The sequence below is a fragment of the Balaenoptera acutorostrata genome, chromosome 14, assembly GCF_949987535.1.
Source record: "Balaenoptera acutorostrata chromosome 14, mBalAcu1.1, whole genome shotgun sequence".
NCBI classification, from domain to species: domain Eukaryota; kingdom Metazoa; phylum Chordata; class Mammalia; order Artiodactyla; family Balaenopteridae; genus Balaenoptera; species Balaenoptera acutorostrata.
Window position 1 is genome coordinate 90,286,257 of NC_080077.1, and position 5,185 is coordinate 90,291,441.

The 5,185-nt window shown below is 38.4% G+C and overlaps 1 pseudogene; it reads right to left on the reverse strand.

The window, feature by feature from the left end:
* Nucleotides 1–519: 519 nt before the first annotated feature.
* Nucleotides 520–1,736, reverse strand: LOC103001218 (heterogeneous nuclear ribonucleoprotein D0-like; annotated as a pseudogene).
* Between the last annotated feature and the right edge of the window lie 3,449 nt (nt 1,737–5,185).

Here is a 5,185-nt window from a genome sequence, read left to right on the forward strand (position 1 = left end):
GGCTTTCTATCCTGTTCCATTGATCTATATTTCTGTTTTTGTGCCAGTACCATACTGTCTTGATTACTGTCGCTTTGTAGTATAGTCTGCAGTAGGGAGCTTGATTCCTCCAGCTCTGTTTTTCTTTCTCAAGATTGCTTTGGCTATTTGGGGTCTTTTATGTTTCCATACAAATTGTGATTTTTTCTCTTCAAGTTCTGTGAAAAATGCCAGTAGTAGTTTGATAGGGATTGCATTGAATCTATAGATTGCTTTGGGTAGTAGAGTCATTTTCACAACGTTGATTCTTCCAATCCAAGAACATGGTATATCTCTGCCACTATTTGTATCATCTTTAATTTCTTTCATCAGTGACTTATAATTTTCTGCATACAGGTCTTCTGTCTCCTTAGGTAGGTTTATTCCTCGATATTTTATTCTTTTTGTTGCAATGGTAAATGGGAGTGTTTTCTTTTTTTTTATTATACAAAACTATTTATTAAAAAACCAGTAAGACACTACTACATCATGACACTGTCACACTGGGATTTTAACATGAGACTTGCTCTACAATACTGGGGAGGGCTGGGCATAAAACACAAATTGATTCTGAAGCATAGCAATTAAGAAATAAAACAATGAAAGTAAATTTCTTTTAATGATAACTCAGAATTAAACTTCAGAGGGACCCAACGTCAAACTTCCATTCAGGGACTTGATACAAAAAATTTAGTTTGAACTGCTATTAGCAGGTGGCAGGAGTCACCTTCAAATGAATCTTCAATTTGGAAAATATTGCTTCACCACCTGTTGGAGATAAGTTGAAAATGGAATAATTTAGTATGGTTTGTAGCTATTTTGATGACCACCTCGCCTGGATACTTTCCCATAACCACTCTGCTGGTCACCACCTCTTCCACGAGCTCTTCCTGCAAATCCTCCTCTAGATCCCCACTGTTGCTGTTGCTGATACTGTTCCTTCGACATAGCTACTTTTATTTCACATTTACTAAGAGCAACATTGTGGTATTTTCCATTATCCTCTTCACTTGTTCCTCTTCCTTAAAGGTAATAAAGCAGAATCCACACCTCTTATTGGTCTTGTTGTCCATGGGGAGCTCTATGGATTCAACTTCACCAAAACCACCAAAGTACTCCCTTATTTTCTCTTCAGGTGTATCTGGAGAAAGGCCACCAACAAAAAAATTTTTAACAGGCTCTTTTGTTTTCATGGCTTTAGCCCTCTTAGGATCATTCACCTTCCCATTCAATTTATGTTCTTTCTGATCCATGACCTTATCTACACTCGCCGACTCTTTAAATAACACAATGCCAAAACCCCTTGATCACCCTGTGATAGGATCTAACTTCAGAGTGCAGTCTACGACTTCACCAAATTTGGAGAAGTAGTCCTTCAGATCTTTCTTTGTAGTGTCCCAGCTAAGGCCTCCTATAAACATTTTCCATTCTTCCCGTTGTGCCGTCGCTGCTTCAGAGTGTCGTGGGGAGGAGTTTGAATGGTCTTCATCCTCCTCGTTCTTACTGGCATCGATCTTCACCCCCTCCGACTCGGTGCTGCCTCCTTCGGTGCCTCCTGCCACGGTTCCGCCCCCAGTCCCGGCTCCGCTTCCCGCTGCCGCCGCTGCCCCATGCGCTGCCACCACCATGGCTCCCTCCTGTTCACCCACCGAGCCGCCTACCACCACCGTTGTTGCTGCCGCCGCTGCCCCGTCCCTGCCGAACTGCTCCTCCGACATAGTGCTACTGCCTCCACCACCACCAAGACTACACCCACCCGAGAACCGAAACTAGCAGCAAAGTAATCCCCGCCGCTGTCGCGAGCCCGCTCTACCATGCAAAGCACACAACAAGACAGAAATGGTTGCAAAGGCTCCTGCGCCTCTCCCCAGCCTGTCCCCCTTGCCTCGCACTCTCGTGTGGTGCGCACTCCCACTTTCGTCCGCCGCAATAAAAAAGAATAAGCAGCAGCGGCACTCTTGCCTCCTCCTCGCTTTAATGGCGCTGCCACAGACCACCTAAAATGGCCCTGGGAGTGTTTTCTTAATTTCACTTTCAGATATTTCATCATTAGTGTATAGGAATGCAAGAGATTTCTGTGCGTTCATTTTGTAACTTGTTACTTTACCAAATTCATTGATTAGCTCTAGTAGCTTTATGGTAGCATCTTTAGGATTCTCTATGTATAGTATCATGTCATCTGCAAACAGTGACAGCTTTACTTCTTCTTTTCCAATTAGGATTCCTTTTATTTCTTTTTCTTCTCCGATTGCTATGGCTAAAGCTTCCAAAACTATGTTGAATACTAGTGGTGAGAGTGGGCAACCTTGTCTTGTTCCTGATCTTAGTGGAACTGCTTTCAGTTTTTCACCATTGAGGACGATGTTGGCTGTGAGTTTGTCATATATGGACTTTATTATGTTTAGGAAAGTTCCCTCTATGCCTACTTTTTGCAGTGTTTTTAACATAAATAGGTGTTGAATTATGTCAAAAGCTTTCTCTGCATCTATTGAGATAATCATATGGTTTTTCTCTTTCAATTTGTTAATATGGTGTATCACGTTGATTGATTTGTGTATATTGAAGAATCCTCGCATTCCTGGGATAAACCCCACTTGATCATAGAGTATGATCCTTTTAATGTGCTGTTGGATTCTGTTTGCTAGTATTTTGTTGAGGATTTTTTCATCTATGTTCGTCAGTGATATTGACCTATAGTTTTCTTTCTTTGTGACATCTTTGTCTGGTTTTGGTGTCAGAGTGATGTTGGCCTCATAGAATGAGTTTGGGAGTGTTCCTCCCTCTGCTATATTTTGGAACAGTTTGAGAAGGATAGGTGTTAGCTCTTCTCTAAATGTTTGATATAATTCGCCTGTGAAGCCACCTGGTCCTGGGCTTTTGTTTGTTGGAATATTTTTAATCACAGTTTCAATTTCAGTGCTTGTGATTGGTCTGTTCATATTTTCTATTTCTTCCTGGTTCAGTCTCGGTAAGTTGTGCATTTCTAAGAATCTGTCCATTTCTTCCAGGTTGTCCATTTTATTGGCATAGAGTTGCTTGTAGTAATGTCTCATGATCCTTTGTATTTCTGCAGTGTCAGTTGTTACTTCTCCTTTTTCATTTCTAATTCTATTGATTTCAGTCTTCTCCCTTTTTTTCTTGATAAGCCTGGCTAATGGTTTATCAATTTTGTTTATCTTCTCAAAGAACCAGCTTTTAGTTTTATTGATCTTTGCTATCATTTCCTTCATTTCTTTTTCATTTATTTCTGATCTGATCTTTATGAATTCTTTCCTTCTGCCAGCCTTGGCAGTTTTTTGTTTTCTTTCTCCAATTGCTTTAGGTGTAAGGTTACGTTGTTTATTTTAGATGTTTCTTATTTCTTAACGTAGGCTTGTATAGCTATAAACTTTCCTCTTAGAACTGGTTTTGCTGCATCCCATAGGTTTTGGGTCATTGGGTTTTCGTTGTCATTTGTTTCTAGGTATGTTTTGATTTCTTCTTTGATTTCTTCAGTGATCTCTTGGTTATTAAGTAGTGGGTTGTTTAGTCTCCATGTGTTTGTATTTCTTACAGATTTTTCCTGTAATTGATATCTAGTCTCATAGCGTTGTTGTCGGAAAAGATACGTGATATGATTTCAATTTTCTTAAATTTACCAAGGCTTGATTTGTGACCCAAGATATGATCTATCCTAGAGAATGTTCCATGAGCACTTGAGAAGAATGTGTATTCTGTTGTTTTTGGATGGAATGTCCATTAAATATCAATTAATTCCATCTTGTTTAGTGTATGATTTAAAGTTTGTGTTTCCTTATTATCATTTCGGATGATCTGTCCATTGATGAAAGTGGGGTGTTAAAGTCCCCTACTATTATTGTGTTACTGTCAATTTCCCCTTTTATAGCTGTTAGTGTTTGCCTTATGTATTGAGGTGCTCCTATGTTAGGTCCATAAATATTTACAATTGTTATATCTTCTTCTTGGATTGATCCCTTGATCATTATGTAGTGTCCTTCTTTGTCTCTTGTAATAGTCTTTGTTTTAAAGTCCATTTTGTCTGATATGAGATTTGCTACTCCAGCTTTCTTTTGATTTCCATTTGCATGGAATATCTTTCTCCATCCCCTCACTTTCAGTCTGTATGTGTCTCTAGGTCTGATGTGGGTCTCTTGTAGACAGCATATATACGGGTCTTGTTTTTGTATCCATTCAGCCAGTTCTATGTCTTTTGTTTGGAGCATTTAATCCATTTATATTTAAGGTAATTATAGATATGTATGTTCCTGTTACCATTTTCTTAATTGTTTTGAGTTTATTAGTGAAGGTCTTTCCCTTCTCTTGTGTTTCCTACCTAGAGAAGTTGCTTTAACATTTGTTGTGAAGCTGGTTTGATGGTGTTGAATTCTCTTAGCTTTTGCTTGTTTGTAAAGCTTTTAATTTCTCCATCATATCTGAATGAGATCCTTGCTGGGTAGAGTAATCTTGATTGTAACTTTTTCTCTTTCATTACTTTAAAAATGTCCTGCCACTCCCTTTTGTCTTGCAGAGTTTTGTTGAAAGATCAGCTGTTAACCTTATGGGGAATCCCTTATGTGTTACCTGTTGTTTTTCCCTTGCTGCTTTTAATATTTGTTCTTTGTATTTAATTTTTGATAGTTTGATTAATGTGTGTCTTGGCATGTTTCTCCTTGCATTTATCTTGTATGGGACTCTCTGTGCTTCTTGGACTTGATTAACTATTTCCTTTCCCATATTAGGGAATTTTTTGACTACAATCTCTTCAAATATTTTCTCAGTCCCTTTCTTTTTCTCTTCTTCTTCTGGGACCCCTATAATTCGAATGTTGGTGTGTTTAATGTTGTCCCAGAGGTCTCTGAGACTGTCCTCAATTATTTTCATTCTTTTTTCTTTATCCTGCTCTGCAGTAGTTATTTCCACTATTTTATCTTCCAGGTCACTTATCCATTCTTCTACCTCAGTGATTCTGCTATTGATTCCTTATAGAGAATTTTTAATTTCATTTATTGTGTTGTTCATCTCTGTTTGTTTGCTCTTTATTTCTTCTTGATCCTTGTTAAACGTTTCTTATATTTTCTCCATTCTATTTCCAAGATATTGTATCATCTCTACTATCATTATTCTGAAGTCTTTTTCAGGTGGACCACCTATTTCCTCTTCATTTATT